A 24,681-nucleotide genomic window follows, 5' to 3' on the forward strand; every position below is an offset into this window, starting at 1 on the left:
GACCGGAGCACCCGGAGTAAACCCACGCAGACACGGTAAGAACATGCAAACTCCTGAACCGCCCCACCTGGGGATCGAACCCAGGACCTTCTTGCTGAGAGGCTACCCACTTAGCCACCATGCTGCCCGTTTTCAAGATTGTCTGAGCTGTTAATGCACTCTTTTTGCTGAGACTGGCATGTAGAGGTGCTCATTTAATTATGTGGTTATTTGTGTAGCTGCACTTTAAGGTATTTAGCTACATAATGTAACTGTCTTGTAAAATGTAAAGTGTCCATCTATCCCTGTCTTGACCTTTTTTCTTTATGACTGCTCTCATTGTACTTGTGTTTGGGCTACCACGATGTGATCCTCTGTTGGTTGCTTTTTGTAGCATATGAAAGTGGTGATCAGTGAAGCATTTTGTAGCTGATATATGATTTTAATTTACAATTTACCCAGTTCATATTACAGTGGCGGTTCTAGACCATGTGAGGTGGGTGGGCCAGGCAGGGGCCAGAGGCTATGTTAGAGGGGCCAATTACTTTCTGCCCAAATGTGCATTGTGGGCATTAAAAGGAAACAGTCGATATTCAGTAGAATTCAACATTTTATTTATGCAGTATTCAGTCTACATTTTCTTGAGTTTGATGTAAACAGATCAACAAAGAATCACCGTTTAATGCACCCCCCCCCCCCAGAACCGCCACTGTTCATATAACCTGTTTGTAATTCAGACATTTTCATGTAATGTCTGTCTTATATTGATTAACACACAGACCGAGCAGGTGTTGCTGAATGACTGAGACTTTACATTTAGTACAGTACAGTACAGTGGACTGTTGTTAATACACAAAGCCGTCGTCCTCCTCCTCCCGCTGTGTAGCCGCTGTAGCTGCTGGATGGAGAAAGGTAGGGAGGAAAGTAGTTAGGGAGGGAGGGCAACTTGTGCATGACTCACTCCCCCTGTTAACCTTTCATTCATTTACCAGAGTGAGGGAGGAGACGGGAGGTGTGCGGAGGGTTTCTTTAGTGGCTCTCCACTGGAGGGCGAGAGGTAACACGAGTGGGCAGCATTAGCAAGAGGAAGGGACACAGAGGGAGGATAACAGCTGGACATCGGAGAAACACCGGGAGAGAGAAAAAAAAAAACAAGCCCGTGGACTGCGGACTTTCTGCATCCTCAAACCTGCATCTGTTCATGTAAGATCCACCGCTATTGTGTGTTAGCTGTGTTTTCTAATTGTGCGTCCTGAATGCGGCTGGTTCAGTTGGGAGGTCCGGGATGGACTAAGCGAACATCGCTGTGAGCAGGAGAGACGATGGCGGAGCGGCTACAGTGGATAAAGCGCTTAACTCCATTACCATATTCGGTGGTTATTTTTCTATACTAGTAGTGGAGATTGGAAGCAGTGACAGAGACATCTTCTACTGAATGTAAGGGAAATGAGAATGGAAAGTGTGCTGGATGCGGCTGTAGTATTAGTGCTTTGTTTTTCCTGTTATAAAACAGGCATGTGCAGACGTAACGTTACTATTTATAAATAACCGTTACATCCGCGCGAGCGTTAATTCACATTTAAACTAAACGAGACGTTACTGACCGTTAGCTTCCAGGCTAACTAGCACTTTCAGGATTCGCAAGCACAATGTTGTCCTAGCCAGCTAAACAAATGCATACATTAAAGTCTAATAAAACACTGTAATATTATCATTACTGCATATGCCTACATATTGACTTTAAAAGTAGGTTTATTGTTATGACTATTTAACCAATTTGTAGTTGAAAACAAGTTGGGCTTGATAAATAATGAGGTTAAATCTGCAAATGCAGTTCTAAAAGTGGACACATCAATACTGTATATGTGCTTTAACTAATGGACAATGTTTTACAAATGTCTAACAATTCTGGCTTGACAAACCTCAAGTTTAAACCAGAATGCTGACCTGTATCAGTAACTGATGTTGGTAGCTTTGTAAGTGACAGCTGGCCCACACTGTAGGGATAAGCATAAGGCAAAGTTGTGTGTGGCACAACTCTAATATTAATATTAATATTTTACATCACAAGAAAAAAAAATGCACATTTGATGATTTTAAAATAACTCTTACATTAATGCAACACAACAGTTACAACAGTTACACTGTGAAGAAAATCTAACATTACTATCCAGTCCAGCAAAACACTGTTACATCAACACAATGTCAAAAAACTTGATGTTAAAAATACTGTTCAGAGACAGGTCTATCTTTACTCACCCAGTTATTTTTTAATATTTAACAACATTGGCGTAACAATCTTTCAACACCAGCTTTAGCTAATATGTTCCAAATTTCAGATACAGCTAACTGGTTTAATATGTAGCTGTTGTTGGTGGTGTTTTATAAAGGTTTGTTAAACAAGTGTCAGCATTCAACACAGTATAAAATGTAGATTGTAATGTTTTTTACCCTGCAAAGGTAGTGTACGTGATTATCTTTAACAATTTGGGTTTTATTATAATGAACCTACAAAAGGAATTGTAGAAGTGGATACATTACTATGCGATTTTGTTACTGTGTCCCTAGTGCTAAGATAAAGTCGATTTGTTTATGTTATTTAGTCATTGGTGTTGGCTGACATTGGCACATAATATCACAGTATTTCTCTTATGCACAATATTTATTACAACGGTTTGGTTAGAAAGTTTTAACAAAACAGTGCTTTTGAACAATCTTGGTTTAACAACAATATAGAAAGAACTGCAAATACAAACCTGGATATTCATACATAAAACATAAAGTCTTAGCTGACATGTCCCAAATGACCTATTTACATTAATGTTTTAAATATGAACATATAGCCACTGGTCCTGTGTGTTTGACCTTACTAATATGGTAACTGGGACATGTAATTAAATCTGAACAATTGTTTAAAACCTAATCTAAATATTTTTCTTCACATAGTGTGTGTAATTGTACACACATATGGCCTGCATGGTTTGAGCATCTGTCTCAACAAATAAATTGCATAACATGTTTTTGTATGTAAATTGTAAAGGAAATAACCCTCTTCCAAGAATAGTATGCAAATTACCATATTGTATATGTGGGTATAAGAATATAAGCACACATTACTATAAGTTAGTCCAAGTAAATAAATTTGGGATTTTTTGTAAGCATTTTGTTTTATTTAGTATAAAAATTATCGCGGTGCAGGACCTGATTGGGGTTCAAATAGTAATACAATTATATATGTATTGATCATGAATAGTTTAAATATATGATTAAACAGGGTTGTTAAATTTGGTGGCAGCTTAATGTCTTCTTAAAGCAGATGTTTGATTTAAAAGATCTGAAGTCATGGTTAAGCCTGAGGGCTGTGGTCTGTCAGCTGACTTGCAGTTTGTGGACTAAGAAATTTGGAACTTACTGAACGAGTCTCCCCAAGGGTGACAAGGGAACTTAGATGTAACTAAGTATATATTTGCAAATAATGTTATATGGCAACTTTATTTACCCTTAAAACTAATGATGACATAGAGACATGCAGTTAATCATAATAAACAGTAGTCTGCATCATATTTTGCTGAAGTAAAGATTCAGCTAGTTCAGTTGTCTTCACTTTTTTGTGCTTATCTGTTGAAGAATACTACTTCTACTATTTATTTATTTAAGGTCTGAGAAAATAACTGGATAAATCAACAGGCAAAACCAAAAATCATTTCATCTTTGGCAATTAACAGATGCTTTTATCCAAAACAACATACAATTATAACTGAATACCATACCATTTATAACTGAATTCATCGAGGGTTAAGGGCTGTGTGCAGGGGCCCAACAGTGGCAACTGGGTTGTGATAAGTTTTGAACCAGCAACCTTCTAATTATTAGTCTAGTACCTTAAGCACTGAGCTACTGCTGCCCTAAATCACAAATATGAACTTAAATTACCACAGACAGGGTGGCAAAACATAAACGTTTTTCTGAGTTGCACCCATTTTTAGCAGTGGGATGCTTTAGTCAACTTTATCTCAACCGTAACATATCCTCAACACCTGACTGCCCTGCTTGTAGCATAAAACTATATTTTTTTCCTTATTTAGTTGCTCCTGTATTTTCGGTCGCCGCAGTCGATTGTTCTGTTCCCGTTACCCAAAAGATCTTTTGTGGGGTTTTTTTTGTGTGCCAGCCATTCCTCTGAAGGTTTACCACTGTTCCATGTTTTCTTCATTTGTGGATAATGGCTCTCATTGAGGTTCTCTGTACTCTCCGAGTTTCAGAAAAGTCCCAGACCTTTCTGTATAGAACATGGTATTGCTTGCTGCTTTTTGAGACTGTCTAATCTGCTTCACATTGTCAGATGTAAAGGTTTTATTCAAGAGATTTAACAGGTCTGGCAGTAATCATGCCTTGGTTTGGCTAGAGAAATTAAACCCAGTTAAAACCCGATTGATTTTGGTTAACTGGTTGATTTAATTGGTGGTGGGGGGCAAATACTTTTTTCACAGTACTCAACATCTTAGTTTACAGACAGATGACCTGACCTTGAAAAGCACCCCACATCATCACACTACAACAACCACCTGGCTGTTAATATAATGCTCTTACTGTAAACTCCTGTATTAAGTTTTCTCCAGAAATTATACTACCCTGGTCCCTTTAATCTACTTTTCAAGTCAAGTCAAGTCAACTTTATTTATATAGCGCTTTTTACAATAGACATTGTCTCAAAGCAACTTTACAAAATCCAGGACCAACAGATACAAAAATCCCTGTTGAGCAAGCCGAGGGCGACTGTGGCAAGGAAAAACTCCCTGAAAATTACAGGAAGAAACCTTGAGAAGAACCAGACTCAGCAGGGCCCATCCTTCTTGGGTGGTCTGGAGGATACTTTTTAATCTACTTTTAATTTAGCTGTCCCTAATAAATCTTCCCAAAGGTTTGGGGATCATTCACTTTTAAAGACACTCATTGCAACCCTCTCAGAATTGCTATACTGCCTGGTCTTTTTATATTGTGGGCACTGCAGCTTTTTAAACATGTTTTTGGGATGTTTTGTGATTTACTGCGATCACTGGGCTCTGTTCCAGGTTTTACCATTGGATATTATGGCTCTCACTCTTGTCTGGTGGAGTTCTAGACCCAGAAAATGAGTGAGATTAATATTCTACATGACCCTATTAAATCAGTGGGTAACCTGGTTGATTGAGTAACGAAGGAGACGTCTCTTTTTTACAGGGGTGATATGCATTTTGGATAGTTATGTTCTCTGAGAAAAGAAATTATGTTTTACAAAAAGTCTTGTTTTAACTTAAGTTCCCCTTTACAAAATATCATAATCTAAAATTATACAATGATTAGGCATAACATTATGACCACCTTCCTAATATTGTGTTGGTCCCCCTTTTGCTGCCCCATATGCAACAAACTGTGATGCACTGTGTATTTTGACACTTTTCTATCAGAACCAGCATTAACTTCTTCAGAGCTACAGTAGCTTGTCTGTTGGATCGAAGCACACTGGCCAGCCTGTACTTCCCACGTGCATCAATGAGCCTTGGCCGCCCATGTCGCCGGTTTACCACTGTTCCTTCCTTGGACCACTTTTGATAGATACTGACCACTGCAAAAAGAGCTGCAGTTTTGGAGATGCTCTGACCCAGTCGTCTAGCCATCACAATTTGGTCCTTGTCAAACTGGCTCAAATCCAAATCATTTTTCTGCTTCTAACACATCAACTTTGAGGATAAGATGTTCACTTGCTGCCTAATATATCCCACCCACTAACAGCTGCCATGATAAAGAGATAATCAGTGTTATTCACTTCACCTGTCAGTGGTCATAATGTTATGCCTAGTCGGTGTACAATGTGACATATGTGCAATAACAGAGGCAATTCTTTTTTTTTTTTTAACAGTATGGTCATTGGTAATAATAGTGCAAGTAAATCTGGGAATTGGGGGAGCATGTATACACCTGTTTTGGACTTTCATATTACAGTTTTCCAGAATCAGTCATTCTTATCTTATCTTTGCCATGGACAAAAGGGCATGAACAAATTAAGAGTATATTTATAAATATTAAATGTTTAACTAAGATGCTTTGAATCTGGCTTTAATACTGGTACATATTTCACCTACTTGTTTTATTGTTACCTTACATTACTTTGCCTTTTGTTGTTAATCTTAATGTATTAATAAGTACATTTATATTCTGTGCATTGCTACTTGTATGTGTATATTACCAGCTTTGTCGGTTCTACAGCACTGAGCCTTTAGTTGGCACCTTGGGCCAGTGAGAAGATTGGTTAGAAAATATATTTGGTTTTGTCTTTTTTTTCCACCTCAGCTTTTAAAGTTTATATATTTACTTTAGGTTCATAAATTTACTACAGAACTGAAATAAATATGAGCACTAAACCCCTGAACCAGAGGCTGCTCACACTGTAAGGGTGTTTTATTTGATGGATAAAAACACAGTTACTTATAGTCTTTCTAACAAATCGATTACGAGTGACCAGCTTTTATTTCCATCTATGAAATTGACTGCTGATACAGTGATTTCATGGCTGTTTTCTTTTGCTGTAAAGCATTTGAAAACAGAGTCTAGCAGCTGATTATAAATGATGAAATCTTTTGTTCAGTTTGAGGTCAAATAAAATCTTGTTTATGGCTCTTTCTTTGTTGTTCTCAGAAAAAAGATGTTGCTGCTATACTGAAGCACTAGATGCAGCACTGGTGAGTGATCAGCTTCTCCGTTCTTCTTTTCAGGGTCTCTGGGTCTGCTTTTCTTCACATCTCAGGGTCTCTTGTGCTTTTTTGTTGTCCAAGTCCAAAACACTTGACTGAATTAATTATGAAATGAGTGAACATGCAGTGGTAATATCAATAGTAGCCTCACCAAGATGGTTACATTTTACTGCTCTTGGATAATCCAGTTACTGTATTTTGGAGTTGTATGCAGGAACAGAGAAGAATACTGTAAATATAATTCATTACTTAGCAACTAGAGGTAAGTGTAGCGAGACAAGTGTTGTGAAAAAAATATTCTGTTATTAGATTTTCAGAACTACCTGTTGTGTAATGTTAAAATGTTTAGAAACTGCCTGTTTTGTATTTTGTTAGATGGCTGTACTTTGCACATTGCTCAAAATGGTTTGACTACCTTGTTACATGATACACCCATATTGTGTGGAATAGTTTGTAAATATTTGTTAAACACATTAAATTAAATGTACTGTTTATCTTTTTCCATTTTAACAACAGAATACATAATTATGGGGATGCAATTTTCACTTAACTGTATTCATTAGATTAATTAGTGCTACAAATCTAACAACAGTGAAAGACAAAGACCCTAGTGCCTAAAACATTAAAAGAAACCCTCACGCAAGATAATAATGAAATAATTCTTAAATTTCTTAGTAACACAGGACTAAATGCATATTATATGAGACTGAAAAACAAGCAACAAATACAGTTTCCTGCCATGAACATCACAAATGGAAATTCTGTCGTTATAAAAAACAAACAAACAAAACAAAGCAACTAATCTGCTGCCATTTTAGATATTATTATTAAGACACATTTTATCAGCTATCCCACTCTACTGTGGTATCTGTCAAATACCCATTTCTATCAAACATATACAGTAGACCCTTGACTTACGAATTTAATTGGTTCCGAAGGGCTGTTCTTAAGTCTAAATGTTCATAAGTTAAACCTATTTTTCCCATAAGAAATAATGTAAATAGAATTAATCCGTGCCAGACCTCCCAAACCACCCCCTTACCTAACCTTTCTAATGTCTTAAATGGTCTTTTTTGTTATAAATACATGTATAATTTCCCTTAAATTATAGAATAGGCATTCCTGTAATAAACAATAATAGACAACAATACACAGTAGTACTGTACTGTACATAAACACACATCACATTTCAGTACAGTACGTGTGCTGATACATACACCATACATAAACCATACCATACACCATAATAAAGTTCTTTCTTTTTTCAATAGTAATAGATGCGCTTTCTCTGCATTTTCTTTGGGGCCATTTTGATATTGAATTACTGCAGTATTTTCACAAAAATAATATGTCCCATGTTTGTGATGATATTAGTTCATGAACGTGCTGTTTATGCTGTTTGGTACACAGTCGGTTTCCAGGTTGGTGAAACATGGCAAGGCAGCATTATTCCATTACTTTTCTTTCTTCTTTAAACAGCATTCTCATTCTATCTGTTCTGTCTGTAGCACTCCACAAACAACCCAACATTTCCCAAAACCTGCATTCATTTTCATCTCTGGACAAATGACATCACTGTCTGTACTACACAGGAAGAACCATCATCTTTTAAAAATCAATGAGACGGGAACCATGAGGTTAATGATTTATCAGTAAAAGGGCAGCTTAGACAAAATAAGAGTACAGGCACAGTGATGTCAGTGGTCCATTTTCTGACAGGTTTGCAGGTTTTTCCCTTCTCTGTTATTAAAAATAGCCAAAATGACTCTGTCCGTTACTATTAGCAGTTTTTTTTTTTTCTGTTGAATTCATACTAACTTTATAATACAGTGGTACCTTGTAACTCAATGTCCCCTAAACTCAAAATCTTTAAAACTCAACTCACTTCTTCAAGAAATTTGTACCTTTAAACTCAACGTTTCCCTTAAACTCGTTTTCAGTTTTTTTTTTAAAACATTTATTTATTTAATTTCAAATTAACAATGAAAGTCGCTTTGTTCAGCGTTTGGCTTGAGCGGTAAAACGTCCTCAAAGTGCGAATATGAGACAAATCTGCATTTGTGTGGAATAACCATCAGATTCACTCTGAAAGCTTCACATGTGTTTATCTGGATTTTACTCCTGTTTCATTTACATTTACATTTTCGGCATTTAGCAGACGTCTTTATCCAAAGCGACTTACATTTCAGTTACATTATACAGTCTGAGCAATTGAGGGTTAAGGGCCTTGCTCAAGGGCCCAACAGCAGCAACCTGGCAGTGGTGGGACTTGAACCAGCGACCTTCTGGTTACTAGTCCAGTACCTCTAGGCTACGTCTTGCCACTAGGCTACCTGCAGATATGGTGGCCAATTAGTATCTGCTGCAGGCACTGCTAATTATGCCTGCCAGATGGCGCCCAGCTGACCGGTGGCAACACCGAGTTTCAAACCGAGGAGTTCAGAATGTGTCAAATGTTCCATTTAGGTGCCTACAATGCTATTTCTGAGTACTTCTGTTAGCTTCTTTGCTATCCCTTTTGTCAATGTATAGAGCACAAAAAGACTTTAAAAAACATAAAGGATTATTGTGTCTATGTTTGTTTCTAAACACGACTGCTGTAGAAACTGTAATCAGTCACAGAAAAAATACAAATGTCATAGGGATGAAATTTTTCTCATTGTTATTATAACTGTGAACCTATTATTATTGCTGAACTATAACTTTAATCTTTATTGCTGCAAAATGCTAGAGCATTGCAAAATTATTATTTACCCGCGATGCCATTATAACAGAAAATACAAGAGAGAAACTGTTTTGCACCAGCTGTAGATGAGTAAAACATTCAGATGATTGTGTGCTGTGTTTAAGCTGCTTCCTAACTAACCACTATTTCTGTTCATGTCATTATTAAATGAACTGTTTGAGAGGTTCATAAAGTAATGTACTGCTGCAGGCTTACCGCAGTCTGAATTTCTAACATGGTGCTGATATTTTTCTACACAGTGTACCATCGAACACAGTATATTAAATGATTGTTTTTTCTTTTCATTATCATTTTGGATTCTTCTGTAACTGTTTACATTAAACCCATTAAAATATTGAGCACTTCACTGAGTTTTTATGTCAACAATGATTTTTTAAATAAATTAAAAACAGCTTAACATGACTAGAATGTAGAACATTACAGTATTTAAACATGATAAAATTAGGAATTACTAAATAGGCTAATGATAGAGAAATAATAACAATGGGTGTGTTCGAAAACCTAGTGAGCTCTCTACATAGACAGCATTTTACGTTATCCTACACGCGCTCCCGAGAAGAAGGCTGTTTGAATTCTTAGATGCCTTAAAATGCTGCCTACTAAGTCACCTTAAATCTGAACGCTATTTTGACAGAATAACGAGGGAGTATCCGATGCTGCCTTAATAGTGAAGGCAATCCCAGCATTCAGTGCGGCACAACTTTTCTCACAGAAAAATAAAAAAATATGGCGGACGGTACAGAGAAACGAGTTCTTTCCAAACGTAAATAAATTATTATTGATTTTGAATTTGTATAAACTTGCAGTGTCATTTATTTGTAAATTCGGGATTGTCAGCGAATGTAACCATTTTCAGGACACGGAGGGAGATTTTAGTTGACATGCTAGTAGAGATGGGGACTCGAGTCGCACACACAGCGACTTCAGACTCGACTTGACTCGACACTCGCATAAAATGACTTGTGGACAACAAAAGTCAGCAACATTAGTTATGTGTGACAATTAAATATATATATGATCCGACATCATTCTGATCATGTCATTTTCTGCTCTCTAATAATGCTCCGGCTGTATTAACCCGCAACGCACGCAATGGATAAATGTTCCAGCCAGCTTCCAGTGTAGTGATGAAGCGTCGCTCCCTACTTAAAATGGTGGAATACGTAGTGCACTTCACAGTAACAGATAATGTGAATGGAACGCTCCTACAGAATTGGCGCTAATGATTGTAAGAACCGCTTTCTGAACTAATCAGACCTTCTGATTTTAATTTTTAGTAAGAAATGCTGTTATTTACATGTATTTAGTTTGCAGCGTCACACAGATGATTGTCAATGAAACGCTTGATTGGATTTCTAACGAGTTTGAGTTTACTTCACAACCGGAAAAAGTTTGGAGGTTTTTAATTGTAAGCACATTTACAAAATAACTGATTATATTCCTAATGGGACAAGCTAAGGTAAGCAGTATTATGGATTTTTTTGCTGTGTTTGGGATTTTGGCCGCTGTGCAGTAATTTGCAATGAAAACAAAACGTCAGTTTAAGCTTTTAACTGGTACCTAGGAAAGTAAAGGCAAAATACAGTCGCTAATCTGTTGTTGTTTTTATCTGAACTGACATTTTATTTGTTTATTTCTACGCTACATTTCCAATATATGTTTTGTGTATATTTTATTGACTCGTGACTTGACTCTGACTCTAGCCTAAAGACTCGTGACTCGACTCAGACTCGTATTTTGTGACTTGTGAACATCTCTGCATGCTAGCGCGTTGTGCCACCTCATCCCATTGGTTTGAATGGCATGATGCTAACTGTGTAAGCTAAGTAAGTGAAAACTGATGGAATTGCTGTCTAAGTAGTGTGTTTGAATAACCTGACTTATAGGTTAATGACTTATTATAATCCTCCCTACTTAGGCAGCTGCCTATGTAGACAGTAAGACAGCAAGGCAGCTCACTAGGTTTTCAAACACACCCAATATCTTACAGCTCCTCTGAATTCTATTAGTAAGTATATCATAGTCAACAAAATCCTACATTTATACTGAGACATGAGAAATAATCTAGAGCATTTTAGCTGAGAACTAATGTCACACACGTACTTCTGTTCACCAGCCGCTCTATACTGTGTACTACCAGCTAAACATTGCTAAATAAATTGCCCATTTAGGATTAAACTGTGTAGTAGTCTCCTTGTTTATGATTTTAAATATGTAATAAATTCACAGCATGCTTTTTCAAGAGGCTTTTTCATTTAATAGCAGGTGTGACACCGATGTCGGGTAAAAGGTGTTTTGGCGAATTGCTGCATGCACGCTGGGGGTGTAGAATTTTGCTAAGTCAAATTTTAGCACAACTTCAGCTCTCTCCCTGGTGATGATCAACTATGAGTTGTAAAAAATGGATTTAAATGACTACAGCGTTAATCAAACAATGACTTCATCAATTATATGACAGTCAGCTGGACATTAACATCACCAGTTAAGGCACTGACTTAAAATACGACTTTATTTATGCTGGAAAAGGGATTTTAATTTTTGATCAATAAACATATTTTCCAGAAGAAACACCCAAGTGTCAGCTTGGTGTCAACGTTGGTCTTTACACCTGATCATCTACGAGGGTTCTTAAAAAGTTTCCGCACTTTTTAAAACTCTATTTCTGAAGAATTAAAAGAAATACGTCACTTTTCTACATAGGTACCATCAGATGCTTGTTAACTTTTTATATAACTTTTTAATGCCATCAGCAAAAAATGGTTTTGGTTGAGCATGTAGCCACTGATGCATCGCTGCTTTCACATCATCTTCACATGAAAATCTTCTTCCCCTTAAAGCTTCTTTGAGCTTCCAAAAAGGTGGAAATCAGATGGCGCTACATCCAGACTATAAGCGTCTCTCAGTCTCTCAGGCACAACCAATTACTACTCCTCCTGCCCTCCTGCCATTCTAAAATGTGGAAACCTTTTTGGTCCCTTGTATATTATGCACACCTGCATTTTATAACATCTAGTAACCTTCTACTGATTGTCATTTCATTGTAAATTTCCCTACTATGTTTTATTTTCTGTCACCTTTAAACTTCAATACTCGGCTTTACAGGTAATTAACAATGCACCATCTTAATCAATAAAACAGCTAAAAGCATCAATGTAATCCTGGAAAGCTGGCGCTGTAATCCGGAAAGGTTTGGTATGATGCCTGTTGATGGCTTCTGCTTATGGCCAAACTAAAAATAGAGGTCTAATAGCTGGTTGTCGCAGCAGTGTGAGGGATTAAATTCAAGGTGTTACGCAAGGTGAAGCGGCTTTTAATCTGTCTGGCACTCTTTTAACCAATTTTACTACCGTTACAGCACCTTATTGTTGGCTTTATTTAAAGCCTTTGTAGAGTTTTGCTTGAAACAGTGGCACCAAGAAATGGTAGTGCAAGGTTTACAGTCGTTTCCTGTTTGGCTGTGTCACAATGTAGACCTGAACGGAAGCTTGATTCTGATTTTTGGTGTAATCTTGGTATTAAGCGAGCTGCTGTAAAATGTCTGGACACTAGAGCTGCTGAATTTAATGTAAATTAGACTTATGAGTTATATGAGACCTCATTAGTCACCAAAATGAAGTGGTTTATGTGTAAATGTGTGAGATCTAGTTATACAACAGTTAGTTCCGACCTTACAATCTGCTGGGTTGAGAAGCGTTCTAACCGTGCTGATATTCATGATAACAGCACAGCCTTTTCACACCACAACTGTATTACTCCGCTGACGCGTTGCCAGTAACGACAAGCTTCATGCACACAAACGCGCACGCAGGCGACACCAACTTTATTCCCGATCGCGTTTTAAATCCGTTATCTGATATACAATCTAGCGCACTGTGTAGGGAACATAAATCCGCGATCTGATACACAATCTAGTGCACTATGTAGGAAACATTAATGTGTTTGTAACGCGAACAGTTAGCTTAATAGCCCAGTTAGCAGCTCCTAAAAGTTCTGTTATCACCCATAATCCTTTGGTGTGTGTGAGAGTTTTTTTATTTCTTTTTTCCCTTCGGAGGTTCTTGCCTTTTTCTTCTTGTTGTTCTTACCTCCCTAAAATGAGTTTTTGCAACTTGGGATGTCTGCTTTGTAGTGTTAAACTTTATATTTGTTGTGGAACTACTTTTTGGCGGAAGGTATTGTCAATATTAAAGCATATTTAATATGAAATTCAGGGCTTCTTTGATTTATTTTCTTTCTTTATTTTGTAAAAAATGTTGTATAAAAGCAGTAGAACACTTGAGGTCGTGTGTTATCACGATAACACACGACCTCAAGTGTTCTATTGCTTAATTATGCAATGCTAAGTTGAAGGCTTCATCTTTTAAATTTATGGAAGCCATACATTTTGCAATGTAGCCAGCTGTGGTGGATAATGTACTCTTCAAATATATCTAATATTGCCAAAAGTATGTGTTCATGTGATACGCCATTCTATAAGGGTGACACGGCTCAGTGGGTAGCACTTTCCCCTCACAGCAAGAAGGTCCTGGTTTTGATTCCCAGGTGAGGTGGTCTGCGTCTTTTCTGTGTGGAGTTTGCCTGCTCTCCCAGTGTCTGCGTGGGTTTCCTCCGGGAGGTCTGGTTTCCTCCGACAGTCCAAAGACATGAAGTGAGGTGAATTGGAGATACAAAATTGTCCATGACTGTGTTTGACATTAAAAACTTGAACTGATGAAACTTGTGTAACCAGTGATTACCTGTCCTGTCATAAATGTAACCAAAGTGTGTAAAACATGATGGGCATTTATGAGGCTAGGCACTTCTCTTGTGCAAGCCCTGGCTGGTTTCAGTTCACGCCAAAGATGGTCAATGGGGTTGAGGTCAGAGCTTTGCGAAGCTTATTCTATTTTCTAAGAAGAGCACACTGAATCTCATTGTACTTGTACAGTGACAATAAAGCTATTTGTATTTGTGTTCACTTCAAGCTTGTCATGTTGGAACAGAAAAGGGCTTTCCTAAAACTACTGTTGCTACAGTGTTGTGGGCATATAATTTATTAATTTAAGTTTTAAATGTTAGCAATAGGCATTGCTGAAATACCTGAATGTAAACCTAATATTGAAATATTCAGGAGGGGTGCCTACATACTTTTGGCCCTGTAGTGCATTCATCGTTATTGGTTGAAGAGAAATGTACTGAATATACTGGTGGTAGTGTGGACTAAAAGTCCCTTAAGACTGAGAGTATATAAATATTTGCTTAAGTAAAATATTTGCAGTGGAGTGTGTTAGATGTGTGCTGATAAGTTATTCGTTTATTTGAGCCTGTGGCATAATTGTTCGGTCTCTATAGAAGAAGAAATGCCACGCAAGTGCAGCTCAGTATTAGCATTAGGTTTTGCATTGAGCTGACTTGGTCTGTTTTCAATAATAGTATTTTTAATAGCATTTTTGTCTGTGTTTGTAAAAGTTTTCTGTGCTTGCTTATATACAGTACACTGTATTGCCAAAAGTATTCACTCGTCTGCCTTCACACGCATATGAACTTAAGTGACATCCCATTTTTAATCCATAGGGTTTAAGATGCAGCTATAACAGCTTCAACTTCTCTGGGAAGGCTTTCCACAAGGTTTAGGAGTGTGTTTATGAGAATTTTTGACCATTCTTTCAGAAGCGCATTTGTGAGGTCAGACACTGATGTTGGATGAGAAGGCCTGGCTCACAGTCTCCGCTCTAATTCATCCCAAAGGTGTTCTATCGGGTTGAGGTCAGTCAAGTTCTTCCACACCAAACTCGCTCATCCATGTCTTTATGGACCTTGCTTTGTGCACTGGTGCGCAGTCATGTTGGAACAGGAAGGGGTCATCCCCAAACTGTTCCCACAAAGTTTGGAGCATGAAATTGTCCAAAATCTCCTGGTATGCTGAAGCATTAAGAGTTCCTTTCACCGGAACTATGGGACCGAGCCCAACTCCTGAAAATCAACCCACACCATAATCCCCCCACCAAACTTTACACTTGGCATGATGCAGTCAGACAAGTACCGTTCTCCTGGCAACCGCCAAACCCAGACTCATCCATCGGATTGCCAGACGGAGAAGCGTGATTCGTCACTCCAGAGAACACATCTCCACTTTACACCACTGCATCCGATGCTTTGCATTGCGCTTGGTGATGTAAGGCTTGGATGCAGCTGCTCGGCCATGGAAACCCATTCCATCAAGCTCTCTACACACTGTTCTTGAGCTAATCTGAAGGCCACATGAAGTTTGGAGGTCTGTAGTGATCGGCTCTGCAGAAAGTTGGTGACCGCTGACCCCGTTCTGTCATTTTACGTGGCCTACCACTTCATGGCTGAGTTGCTGTCGTTTCCCAATCGCGTCCACTTTGTTATAATACCACTGACAGTTGACTGTGGAATATTTAGTAGCGAGGAAATTTCACGACTGGACTTGTTGCACAGGTGGCATCCTATCACGGTACCACGCTGGAATTCACTGAGCTCCTGAGCGTGACCCATTTTTTCACAAATGTGTGTAGAAGCAGTCTGCATGCCTAGGTGCTTGGTTTTATACACCTGTGGCCATGGAAGTGACTGGAACACCTGAATTCAATAATTTGGATGGGTGAGTGAAGACTTTTGGCAATATAGTGTACATTACTACATGTGCTCTTATAAAACATTCACAATGTGACCCCGATCACCTGGAATATTCCCACCATCACACCAGTGCTAACTGTTCAGGTTGTATGTCTATCCCTGAACATAGAAATCGGTCAAACGAATCCTGTTCCTGGACTGCATACGCAGGTCTAAAAATACTTAGGAACAGTGCAAATCAAAAGCTATTATCTGCACTTTCTAATTCCAGCCCCCCACTGGAAACACATCCCTCTGTTCACGTTCACTCATCCCGTGGCTCAAACCACTGGTGGGAATGCTTTATGTGAACGTAATTTGCACTTCCAATTAAACTGTTGACCTTTGTTTCATAACACAGAAAAGAGCCTAAGGATCCTCACTTCTCAATCTGTCACTGTGCACCAAGTCAGACTGCTGCAAAACACTGAGATCATACAGTTTAGGTTTATGCTAGTGTTGATAACATTACACAATGGTGTGTAAAGTAAATGCCCCCTTTCTGATCACCTCAGATTAAATGAACCCTTTAATAGTCTGCTGAACCATTAGGTTTAGCTTATGCCAAGTTCACACTACATGACTTTTCAAGTCGTCAGGTCGCTGTACAGTTCACACTACACAACTGGATCTCTTGTAATCGGGAGTCTTTTAAGTCGGTGTGGCTTTCACACTACGCGACTGATCGGCGATAGAGGGTTTCACACTACACGATCTATCGCCAACTGGAATCGCAGGCGAGCTTCTCTGGTCTCCCAAACTATGTTTTGTCACAAAAACACACGCGAGAAGTGACGAGGGGTTTAAATATACCACGTCCAAAAATGCACGTCAACAAGTAGCGAGCGATCAAAGTTTTTGCGTTGATGTGCAGCGTTAAAGCAAAGAGAAAAAAAGAAATGAATTTGAGTGGATTTGGCAACGTGAACAGCAGGGATTGTTCTGTAGTGAGTTGGAGGTTAATAAATATTTTTTGTAATGCAACGTTGGTGTTATGTTTTGTAGAGAATGATCAGGTCAGAAATACTGTAAAACTTGTGTGTGTGCTGATGTATTCTGATATAAACTATATTATGCCCCTGACCCACCTTTTTGCACTCCTCCCCTGCATTTCCCCTCACAGCATAACTAGCGTTCTCATTGGCTGTTCGACATAGCACTCATTGCCAGTTGGGTGACTCAGATCCAGATATTTAGCAAGCTAGATATCTCTCAGCACTCGGCGAGCCGCTCGGATCGAGTTGTACTTGGGTAAAAATAAGCTGTATTTAAATAATCTTGTTTGGGCTGTATCTACTCCTTGTTTGACATGTGTTAAACTCAAAAATATTGGTAGAGGGTTTTAAGACAAAAACCTTTCTAACCTATATGTCAAAGCTAGCAGGTAGTTGCATCATTTTTGTGATTATTGCAACTGTTTGGTAGAGGCTCATTAAAAATGCTGTGTGTACTAGTTAAAAATAATAATTGTTTGATGTTGGTATAGTCCCAAGAAACTAAAAAAATGTAAAGAAATATTTTGTAAACATTATTTTCTTGGTTAGATCGTTGAACAGAGGTGAACATGCTATGATATAAAGAAAACGTGAGTCAAAACTAAACATGTAAAACACCATTTAAACGTTTTTTTTTTTCATTTTTGTTTATGCATTTTCTCCCCTTTTTCTCCCTTTTTAGCGCAATTGCCCAATTGCATCATGCTTCCTCCCCACCAATGCTGATCCCTGCTCTGATTGAGGAGAACAAAGCTAACCCACACCCCCTTCGACACATGAGCATCATGCCGTATGCATCTTGTCACCTATACTTTGATGAGTACAGTGCAGCTCAGCGTTGTTTACGGAGAGACACACCCTGACAGCACTCTTTTCCCATTTTTGTGCAGGCGCCATCAATCAGCCATTGCATTAGTAATCAGTAATTGCATTAGTTATGAGAGAGAGACCCTTTCCGGCTTAGTCCCGCCCATATCTGAACAACAGGCCAATCGTTGTTCATGTGGCCGCTCAGCCTAGCCGGCAGGCAGAGCTGAGATTCGATACGATGTATTTGAGATCCCAGCTCTGGTTCCAGTGTGTGTTTTTACCGCTGCGCCACCTGAGCTGCCTAAACGTTCAAAGTTATTCAACACTCATAACATCCCTGTGAAAAGTCAGTGATCACTGGCCAATTTAGATTAAACACAGCCTAGTTACATTTAGTCAGCACTATAAAATATAAACCTCAAGCAGTTTTTCCACCACACAGCAAGAAGGGCATGGGTTTGATTCCTCGACTGGGCAGCCAGGGTCCTTTCTGTGAGGAGTTTGCATGAAAAATTTTAATAAAAATCAAAAACTGAAATTTCTTATTTGTAAACATATTTATTTAATACTTTGTAAAAGCCACTTTATCATGGATTACAGCTGCCAGTCTTCTTGTGTACATCTGTACAAACTTTGACTGCCTGGATTTGGGCGGTTTATCCCATTTTTCGTGGCAGATACATTTAAGCTCTGTCATATTTGATGAAAAGAGTCTGTGAACCATCTGCCATTTTCAGGTTCTCCACAGTAAACAGTAAATAAAAGATTAAAGTAAACAAATGACAAAGAGTAAATTGTAGTTTTTAGGTGTAGTGGTTTATTGATCATTTTATTCTCTGGAGCAGTACCAGAGGCGATCAAAAAAGGCCATTTACTTTTTCACAGCCTGTTACTATAATATATCCAGTTAAAATTTAATGTTGTTGGGAAATACCTTGTTGAACAGCAGTTGTAACTGATTGTATTTTATTTATTATCTTTATACAGTCATTAGATACATTTACAACATTTAACAGACGTTTTAAAGACAGAAGTTTTTTTATACAAAGTGATTTACAGTTATCACAATTGAGGGTTAAAGCCTTCCTTAAGGGCCCAAAAGTGGCAGCTTGGTCAGGGTGGGGATGAATACCTTCTGGTTACTAGTTCATTACCTTAACCACTGAGCTACGACTGCCCATGTACAACACAATATTCTTGTTAAATACACAGCTGTGTTGCAAATTTGGGGTTTGGGCTCATGGCTATTGTTATGCAGCATCACTGGAGCAAAACGAACTAAAGGCCTTGGTCCAGGGCTTAACAGTGTGGCAGCTTTGCAGGGCAGAAGTTTGATTTGAACCCTCAACCAGATCAATAGATCAGAGTCTTAACCACTAAGCCATCACTGTTTAACCACAATCTTTAGCTTAGAAAGCCAATGCCTTATCTACTTGTCTGAATACCCTGTGGTAGAAAACCAGTAAAAACAATACTTTAATTAAAGCACTGGGTCATCTTCAGAGAAATGTGTTAGCACTTATTTCTAAAACAATTCCAATTAACCCTTTAAATTATTTTACTGTAAAACCCCAAAGGAAAGATTGCTAAACAAATACATTAGACCTACAGTCTAGAGTTTCAGTCCCCCCTCCCCTTTTCTCACAGCTATAACAGCTTCCAGAATTTTGGTGTCATACTACAATTGGCACAATGCAGTGAGGCAGGTAACGTTCTCCTACCAGTCGCCAAACTTGGACTTATCTATCCGACTGCAAAATAGAGAAGTTTGACTCACCACTCCAAATATTTCCCATTTTTCCACTGCTCCAGAGTCCAGCTTTACACCACTCCATATGAAGCCTGACATTCTGCTTGGTGATGTAAGGCTTTCATGCAGCTGCTCAGCCATCCATGGAAATCAGCTCCACTTACCATACAGAAGCACTTTGTAGTTCTACAGTTACTGACTGTAGTCCATCTGTTTCTCTACATGCTTTGTTAGCCCCCTGTCATGCTGTTCTTCAATGGTCAGGACCACCAGAGATCAGGTATTATTTAGGTGGTGGATTATTCTCAGCACTGCAGTGACACTGACATGGTGGTGGTGTGTTAGTGTGTGTTGTGCTGGTATGAGTGGATAAGACACAGCAGCGCTGCTGGAGTTTTTAAACACCTCACTGTCACTGCTGGACGGAGAATAGTCCACCAACCAAAAATATCCAGCCAACAGCGCCCCATGGGCAGCGTCCTGTGACCACTGATGAAGGTCTAGAAGATGACCTCAAACAGCAGCAATAGATGAGCGATCGTCTCTGACTTTACATCTACAAGGTGGACCAACTAGATAGGAGTGTCTAATAGAGTGGACAGTGAGTGGACATGGTATTTAAAAACTCCAGCAGCGCTGCTGTGTCTGATCCACTCATACCAGCACAACACACACTAACACACCACCACCATGTCAGTGTCACTGCAGTGCTGAGAATGATCCACCACCTAAATAATACCTACTCTGTGGTGGTCCTGATCATTGAAGAACAGGGTGAAAGCAGGCTAAAAAGGTGTGTAAAGAAACAGATGGACTACAGTCAGTAATTGAAGAACTACAAAGTGCTTCTATATGGTAAGCGGAGCTGATAAAATGGACAGTGAGTGTAGAAACAAGGAGGTGGTTTTAATGTCATGGCTGATCAGCCACTTGTAGTACATGTATTAGGTGTGTCCAAAAGGAGTTTATTTACTATACTCATTGTTTAAGATGAATAGTAAACGTCTCCTCCTAATATTTTTTGGTTATAAAAGCAGCATAGTTTTCATATCAACTGTTGTAACTCTAATTTTCTTCGGGATCAATAAAGTATCTATCTATCTATCTATCTATCTATCTATCTATCTATCTATCTATCTATCTATCTATCTATCTATCTATCTATCTATCTATCTATCTATCTATCTATCTATCTATCTATCTATCTATCTATCTATCTATCTATCTAATGCACTGAAATAATAATCAATCTGATTCAGCCAACCATTGCGATGACGGTGTAGTGGCGGGATGGAAAGTGAAGCGTTTCACATTTGGTAGCCATTAGCAGCAGTGCAGCTATTGAAATTTATCTGGACTGTATATGTCAGAGATTAAGACCAGGCACTAGGATGTGCTTTCCAAATGTTTACATGAGAAATCAACACGACCGGATCGACATTACTTGTAGACTAATCCCATTGTTAATTTTTTTGCAGAGGAATGACAGAACTTTCACATATCACCTCACAGACTCAGCTATTTTAGTAATGTGCTATCACACTAGTTTATATAAAGACGAGCACATGTGGCTGTGAGGTAGAACCGATATCAGCTTGTCAGAAATGAATCTGTGTAACCAGAGATTTCATAAAAATGAGACAATTTTACTATAATAACGTTTTATAAACATATTTGCATGTTTTAAGCTTTGTTTATGTTGTACCAGGTTAACTGCTGTATTTATACCAACATACACTGATCAGCCATAACATTAAAACCACCTCCTTGTTTCTACACTCACTGTTCATTTTATCAGCTCCACTTACCATATAGAAGCACTTTATAGTTCTACAATTACTAACTGTAGTTCATCTGTTTCTCTACATACTTTGTTAGCCCCTTTCATGCTGTTCTTCAATGGTCAGGACCTCAATAGGAGCACTACAGAGTAGGTATTATTTAGGTGGTGGATCATTCTCAGCAATGCAGTGACAATGACATGGTGGTGGTGTGTTAGTGTGTGTTGTGCTGGTATGAGTGGATCAGACACAGCAGCACTGCTGGAGTTTTTAAATACCGTGTCCACTCACTGTCCACTCTATTAGACACTCAGACCTAGTTGGTCCACCTTGTAGATGTAAAGTCAGAGACGATCGCTCATCTATTGCTGCTGTTTGAGTTGGTCATCTTCTAGACCTTCATCAGTGGTCACAGGACTCGGGGCCTGTTGGCTGGATATTTTCAGTTGGTGGACTATTCTCAGTCCAGCAGTGACAGTGAGGTGTTTAAAAACTCCATCATTGCTACTGTGTCTTATACACTCATACCAGCACAACACACACTAACACACCACCACCATGTCAGTGTCACTGCAGTGCTGAGAATGACCCACCACCTAAATAATACCTACTCTGTGGTGGTCCTGGGAGAGTCCTGACCATTGAAGAACAGCATTAAAGGGGGCTAACAGAGCATACAGAGAAACAGATGGACTACAGTCAGTAATTGTAGAACTACAAAGTGCTTCTATATGGTAAGTGGAGCTGATAAAATGGACAGTGAGTGTAGAAACAAGTTTTAATGTTATGGCTGATCAGTGTAGATCAGCCCTTGAGTTTAAGTTTGGCATTCAAAGGTACACAATTAATCCTAACATTTTAACAATTTTTAACATTTTCTTTTTAAAATCACATTGGCAAATTTTACATATTTTTGTTAATTAGACAGAAAATTAAGCAGAAAGAATTTTAAAATTGAAGGCTTTAGAGATCTCCACACAGTGCTGTCACGTTGATTCTGACTCCTTGTGACCATATAAATGATGCTTCTCCGGAACATCCTGTCTTCTGTTTGGGTCTTTAGACTTCTTAATGGCTCGTTTATTCCTTCTCTAATTGTATCCATCCATCTTGTTGTTGGTCATCTTCTTTCTATTTTACCTTCATCGATTTCAATCATATTTGTCTTTTTTAATAAATTGGTTTCTCTCAATTCTCATAATGTGTCTCATAATACAAGCTGTTCACCACTTCAACATCTTCTCCATCAGTGCTAGTCTGTGGTCTTACCCATTGTATTTACTTGATTTTGGTTTTTTTCATTATGCTTTTGTGCTTACAGGGCTCTTTCTTTTTTTTTACTTTGGACAGTTTATTTTATTAGGATTTTAACGTCATGTTTTACACACTTTGGTTACAGTCATGACATGGCAGGTACTGGTTACACAAGATTTATCAGTCTTTTTTTTATGCATTTTCTAATGCACTCTTCACAGGCGTCTCTTCCGCCAATCAGGGTCCTTACACAGTGTATGATGACCCACCCACCCACCCCATAGTCCGGCCCCCAACCTACAGATACGGTGGCCAATTAGCTGCAGGCACTGCCAATTATGCCCGCAAGATGGCGTGTTGGTGTGCAAGCGGAATATCCCACTGCTCCACCTGGGCGCCATCAGTCTTTAATGTCAAACACAGTCATGGACAATTTAGTGTCTCCAATTCACCTCATTTGCACGTCTTCGGACTGTGGGAGGAAACCGGAGCTTCTGGAGGAAACCCACACAGACACGGTGAGAACATGCAAACTCCACACAGAAAGGACCCGGACCGCTCCATCTAGGAATCAAACCCAGGACCTTCTCGCTGTGAGACAACAGTGCTACCCACTGAGCCACCGTGCCGCCCCTCTGGACAGTTACATTTTTTTGTACCTGCCTAAACCTATTCAAGTTGACAGCCTGAATCTCAACCCCAAAAACTTGTAACACTAATTAAATACACAAAATACTTCAGAAATAGATGTATGTATGACAACAATGCATAATGCCTTTCTATTCCAAATGTCTTTATTTCACCTGAAAGTTTCAGTATATGTTTTATGTATTACCACCTGCTTTGAACTCCAGAAGCAGCTTGTTTGTCTCCTTTCCTCTTGCTTTTGAACTTTGAATTAATGTACCAAATCTGAGTCTGATAGAGCAGCGTTTCCCAACCTTTTTTGCACCACGGACCGGTTTCATATTGGACGAGAAGGCCTGGCTTGCAGTCCTTGCTCTAATTCATCCCAAAGGTGTTCTATCGGGTTGAGGTCAGGACTCTTTGCAGGCCAGTCAAGTTCTTCCACACCAAACTCACTCATCCATGTTTTTATGGACCTTGCTTTGTGCACTGGTGCGCAGTCATGTTGGAACAGGAAGGGGCCATCCCCAAACTGTTCCCACAAAGTTGGGAGCATGAAATTGTCCAAAATCTCCTGGTATACTGAAGCATTAAGAGTTCCTTTCACTGGAACTAAGGGGCCGAACCCAACTCCTGAAAATCAACCCCACACCATAATCCCCCCTCCACCAAACTTTACACTTGGCACAATGCAGTCAGACAAGTACCGTTCTCCTGGCAACCGCCAAACCCAGACTCGTCCATCGGATTGCCAGACAGAGAAGCGTGATTCGTCACTCCAGAGAACACGTCTCCGCTGCTCTAGAGTCCAGTGGTGGCGTGCTTTACACCACTGCATCCGACGCTTTGTATTGTGCTTGGTGATGTAAGGCTTGGATGCAGCTGCTCGGCCGTGGAAACCCATTCCATCAAGCTCTCTACGCACTGTTCTTGAGCTAATCTGAAGGCCACATGAACTTTGGAGGTCTGTAGTGATTGACTCTGCAGAAAGTTGGCGACCTCTGCACACTATGCGCCTCAGCATCCGCTGACCACGCTCAGTCATTTTACGTAGCGACCGCTTGGTGGCTGAGTTGCTGTCATTTCCAATCGCGTCCACTTTGTTATATTACCACTGACAGTCGACTGTGGAATATTTAGTAGTGAGAAAATTTCCCGACTGGACTTGCACAGGTGGCATCCTATCATGGTACCATGATGGAATTCACTGAGCTCCTGAGCGTGACCCATTTTTTCACAAATGTTTGTAGAAGCAGTCTGCATGCCTAGGTGCTTGGTTTTATACACAGTGGCCATGGAAGTGACTGGAACACCTGAATTCAATGATTTTGATGGGTGAGTGAAGACTTTTGGCAATATAGTGTACCTCAGGCACTATGTGTAGAGAATA

General features: G+C 39.1%; 1 protein-coding gene across 6 annotated transcripts in view; it reads left to right on the forward strand.

Moving 5' to 3' along the window:
* Positions 1–983: 983 nt before the first annotated feature.
* LOC134320706 (1-phosphatidylinositol 4,5-bisphosphate phosphodiesterase beta-4-like) overlaps positions 984–24,681 on the forward strand; it is a 114,885-nt gene continuing 91,187 nt past the window's right edge. For 5 of the 6 annotated variants that reach the window (XM_063002257.1, XM_063002259.1, XM_063002260.1 and 2 more), the window contains exons 1-2: positions 984–1,182; positions 6,655–6,698. The gene's annotated coding sequence lies outside the window, so the exon portion shown is untranslated. Of the gene's footprint in view, positions 1,183–1,377; positions 1,417–6,654; positions 6,699–24,681 lie in introns of those variants that run through there. The other variant, XM_063002258.1, reaches the window with a different exon arrangement.

Source organism: Trichomycterus rosablanca, chromosome 9 (assembly GCF_030014385.1).
Source record: "Trichomycterus rosablanca isolate fTriRos1 chromosome 9, fTriRos1.hap1, whole genome shotgun sequence".
Lineage (NCBI taxonomy): Eukaryota > Metazoa > Chordata > Actinopteri > Siluriformes > Trichomycteridae > Trichomycterus > Trichomycterus rosablanca.